The sequence below is a fragment of the Pygoscelis adeliae genome, unplaced genomic scaffold (assembly GCF_000699105.1).
Source record: "Pygoscelis adeliae isolate BGI_AS28 unplaced genomic scaffold, ASM69910v1 Scaffold480, whole genome shotgun sequence".
Lineage (NCBI taxonomy): Eukaryota > Metazoa > Chordata > Aves > Sphenisciformes > Spheniscidae > Pygoscelis > Pygoscelis adeliae.
Genome location: NW_008823926.1, coordinates 26,480 through 40,671, shown reverse-complemented (window position 1 = coordinate 40,671; position 14,192 = coordinate 26,480). Strand labels below are relative to the sequence as shown.

Sequence of the window (14,192 nt, the reverse complement as noted above, 5' to 3'; positions counted from 1 at the left end):
AAGTCATAATCTGGAGGACTAAATACAAGACCGATGGTATTGAAAGAACCAAAGAGCTGGAAGGAACCAAGTGAGCACTCAGCTTTCAGGGAGTCTGGGATGGGACTTATGGCAGTCTCATTATTTAGTTTGGCTGCTGAGTCACAGCTTATAGATGTGATCTGTTAGGACTCAATTTGGTAAGACAGAGAGAAAGCAAAGGGCTCCGGCCAAGAGAAAGAAAATAATACTTGCAATAATAAACAAGGACTATTGAGACCTAACACTTGTACACCGACAACAGAAAACCAACACTGATCCCTTCTGATAAAGGCTTGAATTTGGATAGCCTTTTTATTTCAACAAGGACTTTACTCTTCCAGCAGCCCTACAAAAGCCACGAGCATTTCCTAAGAATAAAGCAAGCATCAAATCAGATTAAACCCCTTAGAATCTGGTCTTTGAGAGCTGGCATTACAGGCTAGAAGTCGAGCCAATCTTTGTAGCAGTCTCTCTAACAGAGCTAACATAAACGTGCTTTCACGTAATAGCAACAACAGTTAAGGCATCTGGAGGGTTTCACCGTGTGCCTGAACAAGTTGAGACAAATGGAATAAGCTGCTACATCTCCGCATGACTGTACTGAGTCCCAGGGATATTCACAAGGGAGGGAAGCTACTTTGCTCTTAGACACTACCCCAGTCCTTGAGATACCTGAATGGAAGGTGGAAGCGTCTATCACCAGGTCACAATCCAGCAATAAAGAGCTGAGCTGCGGCCCAATATGCCATATCCACCAGTGGAGGGGAAGAACCAGCCACTGGTTTTACAGTCCTTTTTCTGAGACTGCTGCCAGGATTTCACCTTTTCACTGGTGAAAATAGTGATGGTGCTCGAGACGAGGGCTGCTGACTCCTACTGCTCCTCACTCCATGAACACCAGGATATTTCTGCCATCCCTCAGGGCAAAGTTGGCTGTGAGGCTCCAAGAAGCAGAGGAGACAGCTGAATCAGTCCAAGCCTGGGTTGCCAACACAGAGAAAACTAAGCAGATTTCAGAAAGAAGTGGAGGACCTCACTGTTGACCTTGAGAAGGCAAGAAATGCAGCCATTCAAGCAGCATCCAGCACAAGCCTGACCAGTAAGATCTAAGAAGATCTGGTACCAGAACCCCTGGGAGTCTTTCTGTTAACTCAGGTCAGCTTTGCACTGGTCCCTTATTTCTTACTACGTTAAGATCTCTCTGTTAAATGTCAAGTAATCAGTATGGCCATGAGAAGCAAGGCTAAGATTTATCACATCAAGAGAAAACCCACATGAGAGCCGCAGCTAATTCCTAGGAGCACACAGCGTGCTTCTGGTAAGCTCATTAGCTGACTTCCAGAAACAAGAGTGCAGCTAAAGCAAAAGCCCTCCTTTACTGCAAGGCAAGGTATTCATCTTCTTTTTAAGGATAATGATATCCTGCTTTGAACTTTTCAGTGTTGCAGTACCAGTGGGTTGGCCGCTGGTTATTAACTACCATACTCAAAGCAGATCTAAACAACATGTAGTTTAAACACTAGCAACAAACGCTCCTTCATTAAATTAGTATTTCTACTCTTGCTAGTGTTAGTGTAAGAGCATGAATAGTAGTGCAACTGTGGGACATTTGAATAAAAATGTTACTTAAAATAGGCACAAAGGCTGCTCCAAATCCACTGAAGTCCTTGGGTATCTGCCAATGACTGCAGTCAGCTTTAGAACAGGTCTCAAGAGCTGAAAATCCCACATACAGCATTACGTTACTGGGCTGAAAAAAATCTGTTTCACTATCACTTTCTTTAATGAAGCAGTTCTTTATTCTATGGTTCCTGTGGTGTGCTTGTCACCATGGTATCTGAACGCATGTGCAGATCATAAGGATATGTAAAACATTTGTGATTAAAAGCTCCCAGTAAAGAAAAATGTACCTTTATTCTTTCCCTTCATGACAAGCAGTTAAACGCAGTCTAAAATAGTCTTGAATAACATCTTGTTTGTAACCGAATCGTCTTTGAAATAGAAAGAGTCACACTAATCAACCCAGGCAATTACTAACAGCACATCTGCACAAGGAATATCTGAAGTGGAAAACATTTGCTCCACAGCAGCATCATTATAACCGCAGGAGCAAGGAAGACTATCACACTGATGGGAACTGGGTGATCTTGTTAAATTCCTAATGGTGAGGAAAGAAAGCCTTGTAAACATTTTAATCATTCATTCAAAGTGACCAAGAGAAACTCTGCCAGTCATTAGAGTGGCTGCCAATTTAACTGTGACTAGCTGGCAGGACACGCAGAGAAGTGAAGTGTAAAGAAAACTTGTGTCCGGTGAATGCTTGGCTTCATCTTTCCAGGCCAATGCTGCTTGTGCTGCCCTGCGCAAGAAGCAGAGAGCCTTTGATAAGATGCTGGCAGAATGGCAACAAAAAATGCAAAGAGCTGCAGGTGGAAGTGGATCTTTCCCAGAAGGAATGTACACAACTGAAAATTTTGAGCTTAAGACTGCCTATGAAGAGTCCTTGGAGCACCTGGAATCTATGAAAAAGGAGAGCAAGGGCCCTTCAGGGTAAGTACTGGTTTGATGTTAAAAAACTCTGCAAATCGTAAGCCCCTTGATTCCTACTGAATGATCTCTTGTGGCGTCTTCCAGCACCAATTCCACTTTTCTTATTTCTAGCAGTGCTTTCACTCTCCGGGAACACACATTTGATTCAGATTCACTTAAAAGTCGCAGGTTAGATTCTGCTCTTGGGACAGAGTCTGCACTCACACACACCCCACCCCTATCAGATCACCCAAGACTGTAACTAGCGCCAGTGTACTGCTTCCAGGACACCGACCCCGGGGATAACATTCAGGACCGAGGTCCTTTCTGAACCCTCAAAACACGATCACCATAGCAGCTTGGTTGTGCTCACTGTTACACTAGGAGGTCATCACTCCAGGCTGGGCCACGTATCATCACTAGAGCTCCACATAAGGGAATAATGGACTGGTTACAGCATTAGGCTTAAATAAGAGACAGGCTGCAGTCCCAGTTCTAGCTACCAGCATTCTCTCCAATTCTGAGCAATTCACTTAGGGGACTATTAACAATGGCCAGCTTCACCCTGGGAAGATGACGTTCCCTTTAACCTCAGTGGGGAGGATTAGGCATCTCCAGGAATCAGTTCAGAGCAAGTCAGTTAAACTCCTGCTCAGAGTCTCTCTCTTGGCATCACTTCTCCCCCACTGGCTGTACAGGGAGACCAGCTGCTTTGGCTTTTTTTTTTTTTAAAAACACTTTGGTAAATTGCAAAAATTGATCTCTTACAGGAGGCTGGAAGATGACACTGTAAATATTTAGAAGATGCTACAATCTGCTGCCCTTGTGGCCAACAGAAAACAGCGTTGGACTCTCTGGTGCAGACCCAGTGTTTTCCAGGCTATCCCCCCCAACCCTTTGCTCTGGCCTACATTGGCTGGCAGAGCGCCCCATTCTGCTGTACAGAGATGATGTGGCGTCCTGTTTTCATTTTGTAGGAGCAACCATCCGAAACGGGGAGAAGGGAAGGCTGGATAAAAACTGGAAAAAATTTCTCTTAATAGGCTTCATTCTTCCACCTCCATGAAGACATGCAGCGAGCAGGGCTCATTCAGAAACCCAGGATAATATTTAGCAACAAAAGAAAAGGGCAGCTGATATAAAGTGACTGGAATAATTTCATGCCATTTCCATTGAAAGAATCTGCCTGGTGCACTTGGTAAAGTTCATAGTCCTGAAATAAACCTATCATACGAAATACCCATTTTCTTTCCTAGAGGAAATTAAGGATCTAATCAATCAGCTGGGGGAGGGAGGGAAGAGCATTCATGAGCTGCAAAAGATAGAGACTGGAGACTGAGAAGGATGAACTCCGGGTGGCACTGGAGGAAGCAGTCTTCCCTGGAGGTACCAATGCTACAGATGCGAGAGCTGCATGCCAGCCTGGTGGCTGCTGCCCACATTCCTCAGATGGATTTTGTGTGTTTAACCTCGCAAAGGGCATTTATTCGTCCATCTGTCGCACCCTTCCTTGCAGGCTGAAAAAAGTAAACTGATCTGCATTCAGCTCAGACTGGCTCAGGTTAAAGCCGACATTGACAGGAGAACATGAGAAGGAAGAACTTGAAACAACCAGGTATAGCGATGATATGACATTAAGTCACAGGCAAAGGCTGCGGCATGGAGGTTTTAAGTTAGACACTAGGAAAGTTTTATAATCACTAAGGGGAATTACTCCTTCGACCAGATTGTCCGGAGGTTGTAGAGTCTCCATTATTGGAAGTTAAGTGCAGTCTGGTCACACATTGTCTAGAGGGACTGGTTTAGCAGGAGGTGATCCAGATTTTAGGCAGTAGATTTTTAAGATGACCTCTTGAAAGCCTCTCCCAACCCGATGTTTTAAAAGAAGGTATTCATGAATGGCTTGGTGCAAAATACTGGTATCTCAGTTTTAAACAGGTTTGAAAAGTTACTATACTTTTATTACTTGGTGGGCAATAATTTGATACAAAGGCTGGATCAGACTCAACATAACAGAATGCTGTACCATATGCTTCACTCGACTCTGCAAAAATAATCACCAGCGTGCAATTGAGTCTCTGCAGGCGAGTCTGGAGACTGAAGCGAAGGGGAGTGCTGAAGCTCTCAGGCTCAAGAAGATGGACACTGACCTGACCGGAATAGAAATGCAACTGGATCACGCCAACAGGAACAACGGTGAGCTTGTCAGGACACTGAATAAAATGCAACAGCACGTCAAGGTAAAGTGGAGAGGGTGGAAGCAGGTCCCTGGATGGAAAAGGATACCAGTTCTATTTTATAGCTTAGGCAACAAAGCAGTAGATTATGGACTCTTGTTTGAACAGACATCTTGAACAAACTGAGAATTTATATCCAAAAGCCCTGGTTCTCCCACTCATACCAATTTCAATCTGCAGTAGTTCCAACAAACCTTATAAGAGACAAGCATTACTATCAGCTTTTGTCACACTAGAAACCCAGAGAACTATTCATATGTAATTAAAACAAAAAAGTTCTGCTTTTAAGAGAAGTTGTAATTGCTGTTTGAATAGGATAGTTTCTAGTCCATTTCTTGGCTAAGAAAGATGTAAAACTAAGGAGCTTCCTTTGGCTCTTCATTTCTAAAATAAAACTAAGTAAATTAGTAAAAGGCTAGTCTCTTTGTTGGAATAAAGTGATACAACTGCTGCCAAAAATCCAATTTTAGTAACTTAAAGAGTAACAAGAAAGATTCTTTCTCTATATACACATGTGTGTATATATATGCACACACACACTCTAACCTAACTTGTCCTCAGTCACATCAGTCTCAGTCAGAAGTAGTTCTCTTATATCACTGTAGCCCCACTGACTTTAAGACAGGCATACATGACACTGGGATCCAGCGCTGGTGGTTTTTTGCAGGGTTTGGGTTTTGCTTTTTTTAAAAAAAAAATAATCTGGCATTACCTTAAAGAGCAGCTTTGCAGAGAGACCTCCTACATCTTTCAGCTTCCTCTCCCTTCATTATTTACATTAATCTTTCATCTGCTTTCAGGACCCTCGGATCCAAACGGATGAGGATGCTCGCCAGCATGAGGAGGAGCTGCAGGAGCAGTACCAGCCGCCTCAGCCCACTACAGACAGAGCTGGAAGTGCAGACCGGCCTGGAGGGCAGCGAGCACTCTCACAAACTCCTGGAGCTGGCAGAGGTCGTGGAGATGACTTAATGAACTCGATGTCCATGTACAGAGAAGTAGAACTATTTATGCAACAGCTATCTTGTCAGAGAGTTTATGTGCATGTGGTTTAACATTAAATCTTAACTCTGGGTAAGACGTGCAGGATTAGGCCAATGATGGCTAAATATAACAGTGGTCTATAAGATAGGTCTGCGAACTGTGTGGAACTCAGTTTTAGAGATATTATAGCAGGATTTAAAAAAACCAAACAAACAACATCTTGGCCCAGCTTTGCTCCTTGCAGGGCCTAGTCCTATGAAAGGACTTTTAGCAAATTCAGTGTAAGAGTAAAGACAGCGCTGAGCATTTCTGAAAAACCCACCTTAAAAGGGACAGTGTAAAATTCTGCCTCCACTGAAACTATAGTTTTACTAGTTGTTTCCATGGTGCTGGGATTTCTTCCACAGACTGTAATCCACAGCGAGATCCATTTTAGTGAAATTTTAAGCATCCTCGCGTTACAGATTGCAGTATGAAATCACATACCTGCCATTTCATTTTGTGCATAGACTTAAGAAGCTACTTTAACATTCACCATTACGGTCTGCAGTTCTCTTCCATAAAGACCATGCATGCTAATATTTCCAAGGAGAAGAGTATAACTTCTGGAAAGGACTGATAATACAAGAAGTATTTCTCAGCTGTAATTATGGGACATCAGTTACAAAAACTGAGTCATGAATGTGGCTTTTATTCAAATAGGTTAAAAAACGCAACCAATACATTCACTTCCAATTGACTGATGATAAAAGGATACATTTTCAGGGGTGAACTGCTATCTCCATAGCAAATCTGAGTTTTTAAACGTATTTGTTACATGAAACCTATGTAGCACAGAACTTGTGCAGCATTCTGGAACACAATGGCACATTCACTTCTTGTTTTGCTGAAGAGCAGCTTGTGTTGCTAGAATGCAGTTTTTCTATTAAAGCCTTTGTAGTTCTCCTTCCTTAGAGTAGGGCTTTTAAAATTATTTTTACAGCAGCAACAACAGTCCTTCAATGATTGGTATCAGTAAACAGTAAGCACTAAATGAGCTGTGGGGCTCATATTTTCCATGAGATAAAAAGACACAAACATATTGTAAACTGTGGAGCAGAGACTATGTTTGTTAAGAATGCAATCAAATACAGTTTCAGTTGGGTCTAAAGCCAGCTGCTGCTACCACAGTGTAACTTTGAAATAGATAATATTGGTATATAAACTCAAATCCATACACACAGAAATTCAGGAAAACAGACTCAAGGCCTTCATAAACAACAGGGTCTATTTCTGCCTCAGAGGTGTATCATCGTTTTAGCTCTCATTTAGCGTGCAAGTAAATACACAGGTCCTAACGTTCTGTAATGCAGATCCAGTGGGGATGAATCCCACTTGGCTTAACAGTGCACAATTTTATAGGGAAAAAACAAACTCTACAGAAAACTGTGACGCACAAATCATCTCTTTGAGAGCCAAATGGAAGAGCTGAGCAGATGAGACATTCTGGGTCTCTAAGACTTCTTCCTGCCCTCTAGAATCAGTCTGCTTACTATTAAATGAAAGCTGGTGCCTGACCTTCAATGCACTACTAATGAGCATGAGGAAATCATCAGCAAGTACTGAGCAGCTGATGAGAGAGCAAAGAAAGCTGTGGCTGATGTAAGTCACCTTCTCACCATTCTGCCCTTTACACTGGTAGCTGGAAACCTGAAGGTATGTATTCCATTATTTCTCTCCAGTGCTGATTTGAAAGCACACTGTTAGTAATACATGTCAGCACTTGCATTGCTTTTTATGATCCTGAAAAGCAGAATGCACGTTAGCTCACTGATTGCAGCCTGGCAAAATTAACCCACAAAAGAAGAAATCCACTTCCTCTCTGCCTCCCTGGTAATCTACATCACAGATGGCACCCTGAGGAATTCCTCCATTTCCTCTCGATTTATCCCTTCTCTCACTTATTACACAACTCCACTCATCACACCTATCAGGCCTCCAACAAAGAGTAGGCCGGCTTCCCTCTCTAGCTAGTCAATGGCATTCGTAATTGGCACAGAGGGGAGAAAAGTTGCCAGCACTGAGCAGATTGCTCCTTTGGCACTGTGCTGACAACTGGCACTTCAGAAATATCACAGCTAGCTGTGGATTTAATGCACAGCATTTCCTCCCAGAGGGAGGCTGAGCCTTCTGCCACCTTTGTGCTTTCAGCTACTGCATGCTCAGACAACATCTTCACCTTCCATCTACAGCACACTCAGCCACCTTCTTTCCATTGAAAGGTAGAAGACAAAGCCTGAAGTGTCATTAGAACTAAAGCTATTGACTTAATAATAGGTGGGGTTAATACCTTTGACTACTCCAGTAGTACTGAGTGAGCATACACCACCTGGTTTATGGTCCGATCTAGAGTCGCCCAAGTCAGCTGGGATTACTTCCATTGATTTCAGTGAACTGTGGATCCAGTCTTTAGAAAGGCAGCCTATGATACACAGAAAAAGATCTGGCAAAATTTCTCAGAAGGTAACATACAGATGTCAGGTCTACATATCCTAGCTTTCAATGCTCTGCATAAATAGCTGTGCTGTCCATCTGTTTCATACCTTCTCCTCACAGGCTTCCTGTGTGGCAAGAGATCTGTGTCAGGAGCAGGATCATTGCGTGCACCTGGAAAAGATTAAGAGGAACTATTAAATTGCAATAAAAGGCCTGTAAGTCAAGATGGAATAGGCTGAGCAGATAGCCCTGAAAGGAGAAAAAAAAGCACCATCATGAAACTCCAGGGTAAGAAAAACATGTAGAAATATCTTAGAAAGATCATTCCAACAGAGCAGCTATGAAACTCTTTCCTGCACCTGAGCTTCCACATTCAGCACAAATACCTGAAAAGGAATGTTTTCATTTAACAGCCAACATGTCCCAAAGGGAATGCACTAATTTAAGGAAATCCAGACTAGGCAGAAAAGGTGCATGTAGGACACTCTCAGCCCACTGGAGCGCAAGAGAACTTCAGCACTTTGCACCCCGCGCAGAACTCATCCATCAGAATCTTTATGGTGCTTGAGTACAGCAGTAACAAGCCACTGGTATCTGCAGCTGATCTATACCCACAAAGGAGAATTTGCAAGGTGTACTGTCATCAGCGGCACAACTTGCAGCTTATTTTTCAACTGCAACACAACTCTAGAGCACGAGTAGCTTCAAATTCCTGGGGTAGATACCATCTTCCTATTTCTTTTTCTGATCCTCATAATTCCACATCAACACTTCAAATCCCTTCCATAATCATTTATCCTTCTGCTCCTTTTCAGAGGAAGGAACTGGAAACAGAATTAGACTCCAAACAGAAACACCACACGGAGACTGAAAATGCTGCACAAGAACGAGAAGCCCCTAAAGGAGCTGGTCTTCCACAAAAGATGGCCGCAAAACCAACTAGCGCATGCAGAAGCAGCTGGAAAAGATGCAGAACAAACTGTAAACTTACAAGAGGCAAACTGAGGAGGCTGTATGTATTCCCTATTCCAGCTCACTGTTTCATCACGCATTTGTACCTCGTGCACCAGGGGCATTTTGCCTCTCCAAAACACATACTGCAGGAAGCACATGTTCAGTTTCTACCGATGGCACCCCCAGGCATGTGGCCCACTGTAGACCTGCATGCACCTATTGAGACAGTCATCCAAAAACGTGCATTATTCTCTACAAAGGATTACTCTCCTCTCCCTTTTCTGCAGCCACTTCCTGCCCTCAAATACAGTCTCTAACATGTGCACAGATATGAACACACAATTTAAAAAATACCTACTAACTACCATTCTTTAGGGTCATGACTATACTTCTCACCTTGATGCAGATATGCACATGTATCAGAAATGTTCCAGGTCAGTTTTTTCCAGTGCAAAGATTTCTCTTGTTAAATCAAACCCCTTCTGGTACAGGAACAGGAGGCTAACCAGAGCCTGGCCAAGTAAAGGAAGAGCATACACGAACTGGATGATGCAGAGGAGAGAGAGAGATGGGACGGCTGAATCAGCTCTAAATAAACTGCACACCAGGCATTGTGTCTCAGCAAGCAAAGGGCTCACTTTTTGGGAGGCTATCCAAGTGCCTAAACCCTCTTCCTGTGTGTCAGCGGCTCACGAATAGGCACCAAAGCTGGAGCTCACGTTTGAGCCCACCTGCCACGAATGTATTAGAGTAGAAAAGGGTGTGGGATGGAGATGAGGAAAACATAGGTGTGTTCTCAACACCAGCTGACTCATGCAGTTCCCTGTGAAAGGGAACAGAAGTATTCCACAAGTCTCTTTATGCACAGAGGTAAGTTCCGAAATGGCTAATGGTTAGTACAGATGCATTTTCACGAATGGTAAAACAGGAAGGGGAAAAGAGCAGCATCCTTCTGCTTCCAAGAGATGCACGTTAAGGGCTAAATCTTTTCTCAAGGGCACCAAAATTGCACAGCAAGGACCTCTCTTAGGAAACAGCCCGCCTCATCCTGGCAGGGTACTCCAGGACACTTCTGTACACTCCAGCAGTCTAGCAGGGAAGACAGGGACCAAAACTACACAAAGCAAGAACCACCCAATTCCTACTCCCTCTCCTCCTTCCCCTGGGGTAAAAACAAGGGGTTGAACTTCATTGCCTATCAAAGTGATTTCTTTACATAGCAAGAGGTCTTATGGGCATGTGCTTAGACATTATAGCATTTCTACCTTTTCTTAGCAAGGTTTTGAAAGGTAAATAATACGCTACTGCAACACAGCTTCAATCTCCTCTTTTCTTCCAGAGCACTGTGTATCTTGCCAAGAGCTGCCCATTGAAAAAATGCTGCAGTACTGATTAAACCAACAGGTCTGAGATATCAAGAAGTGGCCTACCTGGGAAAAAGACTAGAAGACAGAAAAAGTGCGCAATGATCTGCAGATAGAAGAATTATCTGTGTGTCAGACCCAAAAAACCTGCAAATACTACTTCTCAATTATATCTGGAATGACAGAAGACATCCAACACTACTTGAAAAGGATCTGTAGTAACACAGATTTGGGATTTTTCAAGTCAAGGATATAAGGTGCAATCTGGGCCGTCTCTTGCAAATAATTCCTCTCATCAATAGCCTTCATTCATAGTCTTAATAAAGCTTATTGTATGGGGAAAGACTTGAATTTGTTCGCAGCAAGATAGCAGAACATAGCGTTTGGGGTTGCTGCTCAAACCTAAGATGCTAGACATAGCAGGGTGCTGCAACAGGAGGGTAGGGTAGCACAGAAAGAGCAAATTCAAACAAGCTGGGAGGCAGAAACACCTCCTGTGGCAGCACAGTGGGGTACAGTCTGCAGGACACGAGGCTTTGTTGGCTGCGGGTTGCTCTGGAACTAGGAGGGCTGACCCCCAGGGAATGCCTTGAACTAGCCAACGTTAACAATGCCAATGTACAATTTTGCTGTCATCATCTAAGAAACGGTGACAAACACTGCTGCTGTTTCTTTTCTAGTGATCATTTTCTGTAGGAGCTAGAGTAAAACACTGCCATCACCCAAACGCCGTATCACCCTGCTGTTGTTCACCAAGCCTTGCTTGGACAACTGGAACAAATGCATTTAGGCATACCACCTTTGAAAAGCAGGCTAAGAGAGCGCAGATGCTGCCAGATGTCACGCACGTCACACTTTGCTCTGAAGGTGGTCATTTAGAGCCTGAGCCCAGGGGCCTGCCGGCCTGAGCACGCAGGCTCCTACCTGCTTCACCACAGATCTTCTCTGGCAGGGGGGAAAAGCAGTCAGTATCGAGCTCATCATTACCTAGAAAGCCAGGACGCAAAAAGACTGCACCGTAAAAGTCTGGTCAGGCTGCAAAGCAGTCTTCCTTCTTTCTCATTCCTGCAAAGTCAAAACAGGAATTGGTAAGAGGGGCACAGCATTAAGTAGCAAAAAAGCAGGACATTTGGATACGTGGACTTTCCCTGCCTAAAAAATCCCAGATTTGCAGTTATTTAGATCATCAGTGACTTTATCTGATCTTAAGGCAATGCTCTTGATAATTCAAGAACATTACTGATGAAAACTGATTTTTCTGACATGCTGGAAATTGCTACATTTTCAAATACTGGGGTGAACAACGCACATCTAGAATGCCTCTCAAGGCAGGTATTTTCATCCACAATTACCTCTTTGCACATGTAACAGCCTGCTTCCAAAAGACATCTTTTTGACTAGCTGCTACCCATCTGCATACATTTGCTGTTTAAAAAATAAAAACAACCACCTCAAAGGATGCCCCAGCTCAAATTTTTTTTAATATATATCTTAAGGTCTGACTGCATCTAAACTACTTCACTAAGATCAGTTCAGCCTTGCTTCTGATGCCTTAATCTCAAAGACATTGGCATCCTTTCTGGATTAGCACAGCATAACTGTTATCAGCAATACGGCAGGAACAAAGGTGGAAAGTTCTCCGGAAAGCTTCGCTGGAGACAGGGCCTTAGCTTTTAATGCTTAAAAGCTCTGCATAGTTCCTCATTTAGATACTTTCACCTCATCTGGTGAAAATAATTTTGTAAACATAAAACCATACTTAAGCGTAATTTCATTCCTGTTACACAATTTTACCAGGCCTAGTTGTGTATCTTTAATCTGTGCAGCTGATATAGTTTTATCGTTAAGCCAATAAAAGCTGCAATGATTACACATCTCACAGTTACAGAACCATAGTAGCACTGGTTTAGGAGACCATCGCCCCCAGCCTCCTTCCTGAATGCAAGATCTTACATTCCGCTTTCGCCATTCTGACAAGTATTTGTCTGATCCATCCTTAAGAACTGGTAAGAAGAGCCCTACATCCTGCCAAGTCAGTCCAACACTACTTCAAAGGAATCACTGAGAATTTTTTTCACTGTAACCTAGATCTGCCTTGCTGTTATCTTAGCTTATGACTTCTCGCCCTACCCCCAGTGGACATAAGAGAACAAATTGTTCCCTTCCTCATAGCAACAGCTTTTTTATCTATTTGAAGGCTTACCACATCTTTCCTCAATTTTCTGGCCTCTCAACAGGCTCAGCAAAAGTCATGTGTTCAAAGACTCTGATCATTACTGCCATCTTTTTCTCCAAATATCTGTATTTCTCTTGTGCGGAGCCCAAGACAGGACATACTCTTCTAGCACAGCTCAGCAGAGCAGGATTCCGGTGTATGTGTCACTAGCATTTTCTTACCTATATGGACCTGCGCAGCGTTTGCCTCTTCTGCAACGGCAAGACATTATGGACTTATATTCAGCTTATGACCCATGGCAGCCCTTCCATCCTTTCCTCCAGCAGAGCCAGCTGCCCAATTCCTCCCAGTTTTGCAATTCTGAAGTTGATTACATTGAAGTTTACAGCAATGCACCTGCTACCAAACCACATCCTATTTTTTTCCATAGAGCTCCCATTTTGAATCCTAGTTCTATGACTGTGTTTATTCTGCCTTCAAACTTTATCTCATCTTCAAATGCAGTAATTACATTCTTTATTTCATCATGGATGAGTAATGGACCCAGGGTAATTCCCTGTACAAGCACTGACATCAAGTACATTTTTCCTCAACCAGTTTTGCAACTCCCTTAGAGCGGTATCATCTAGTTTCCCAGTTTATTATTAGAATATCCTGCAAGCCAGTGTCAGAAGCTCTACTAAAAATCAAGATACATGACATATACTGCTTCTCCCTTATCTGCAAGCCCTGTTATGCTGCCAGAAAAGGAAATCAGATTGGCTCAATTCATTCACAACAAAGCCATACTGGCTAGCATTCACCTGCCTTCTTGTTTCCTTAGAAATTGTTCATTTTCTCTCAGACTAGAAATTAAACTCACTACTCTATTGCTCCTCAATATATCTGGGAGTCACTAATTCCCCCCAGACTTGCTTTTTTTGTTTGTTTGTTTGTACTTGAGCTCACAGAACCTCACAGGCAATGAGGTCTTAAGTTTTACAGGAGCCAAACCATGAGACCCCAAACAGCAAGCAACTCCTCAAGGGGATTAAGAGTGCAGCAAAGTAATGCAAGTGCACTTCTTTCTATATTCCAGCCAGATAGGAAGGAAGGTCCTACAGCATCTGAATGAGTTAGGATAGGATTGTTATCCCCTCCAGTGGAGAGCGCCTTCAGCGCCTACAGCGCCTTCCACCCTTCAGCCTCCAAAAGGGAGGAGGGCCACAAAGACTCCTCGCATGGTAGCTCTCCAACTCTCTAAGTCAGCCTATGCTGAATAAGCTGAAATTATCTCCCTTCAACTCCTCACACCCTCCTTCCCAAGCCTGTGGCTCTTCCCTGGCACTGCCACCCGCAACCCCGCCAACCCCCCCGCCTCAGGAGACCTCACACAAACCAGCCCCTCCAGCAGCACTTTGGGCCTCCCCGAACCCAGAGGACCCGCAGACACGTAGCTCATGACCATTCCAA

At 43.5% G+C, this 14,192-nt stretch overlaps 1 pseudogene; it reads left to right on the top strand.

The window, feature by feature from the left end:
* Window positions 1–9,899, top strand: part of LOC103914158 — a 26,628-nt pseudogene extending 16,729 nt beyond the window's left edge.
* The last annotated feature ends 4,293 nt before the right edge of the window (window positions 9,900–14,192 follow it).